We start from the raw sequence: 1,143 nt of genomic DNA, 5'->3' as shown, positions 1-1,143 counted from the left end.
GTGTGTGTGTGTGTGTGTGTGTGTGTGTGTGTGTGTGTGTGTGTGTGGCTCATCCGTACATGAATACGATGATCCATCGCTGTCATTCACACAAACAGTTTTTGCATCTGCAATTTTTGGGAGACATTTTCTCCATCAGCGGCTGAAAGGAGGTGGAGGATCAGACCTGAGCGCCGCAGGAAACGGCGACGTGACTGGCTGCATCATCATCATCATCATCATCATCGTCGTCGTCGCTGCTGCTGGATTCTCATGGCTGTTTGGAGAGGAAAACATCAATTTCATCAAGTTTAACTGAAACGGAAGAGAAAGCAACCATGAATAATTTACCCTCCTTAACTTTGTGTTTAAAAATGAAATATGTTGTCTTTGAAAGCACATTTTTACCAAACACTGCCTGCTGTTTTAATGATTGCTCTGTTCTTGATTCCTTATATTTAAGTCTTCTGTGCTGAGACGTTCTCCCCATCGGTGGTGGCAGCATGATGTCTGCTGCCGATCTCAACCACAACCGATGTATTTTCTAGGCACATGGTGTCATTTTATAGCTCAACAAAGCAGCTATGTTACTTACTCAGCAGCTCCATCAGCTGTTCGCTAATTGCTGCTGGCTAGTCTGAAGGAGCTGCTCTGTGAGGCTGAAGCTCTGGAGCTGCAGCTCAGAGGAGGAGCTGCATTTAAAAGGCGGGGCTAGGCCCACCCAGACGTTTTGCACTGCTGGATGGTTGCCATGGCGATTGCAGGATTTCTCAAACAGGAATGAAAGAATCAAGGCGACACTCCAGGTGAGTTTCTGATGAGGGAATAACATGATAACATGATGGGAAGATAAAAAAAGTGACTTTATATGATACTGCCCCGTAAATGGAAAAATCCTGTTTCAATCTTTAATCTGTCTCTTGCTGTCATTTCATTCCAATTGTTAACCAGCTGAATGTTTTTATAATGTCAACAATTAATAAAGTGTCTAATTTTGATCACAGGGTTTGCATTCAGATGTTTTAGATCAAACACAGTTTGACACAGGAAACGATGCGGCTGCTGTCTCTGGATGAGCTGCAGAACTCTGCAGCTCATCCACAGGAACCTGCAGCTCATCCACAGGAACCTGCAGCTCATCCAGAGGAACCTGCAGCTCATCCA

At 44.6% G+C, this 1,143-nt stretch overlaps 1 long non-coding RNA gene across 1 annotated transcript in view; it reads right to left on the bottom strand.

Annotated features, from left to right (window-relative positions):
* LOC103464260 (uncharacterized) overlaps nt 1–1,143 on the bottom strand; it is a 25,428-nt gene that overhangs the window by 647 nt on the left and 23,638 nt on the right. Inside the window, exon 4 of the long non-coding RNA XR_533625.2 lies at nt 167–256. This is a non-coding gene — a long non-coding RNA (uncharacterized LOC103464260). The remainder of the gene's footprint in view (nt 1–166; nt 257–1,143) is intronic.

The sequence above is a fragment of the Poecilia reticulata genome, linkage group LG5, assembly GCF_000633615.1.
Source record: "Poecilia reticulata strain Guanapo linkage group LG5, Guppy_female_1.0+MT, whole genome shotgun sequence".
Lineage (NCBI taxonomy): Eukaryota > Metazoa > Chordata > Actinopteri > Cyprinodontiformes > Poeciliidae > Poecilia > Poecilia reticulata.
This window is presented reverse-complemented; position numbering and strand designations above follow the sequence as displayed.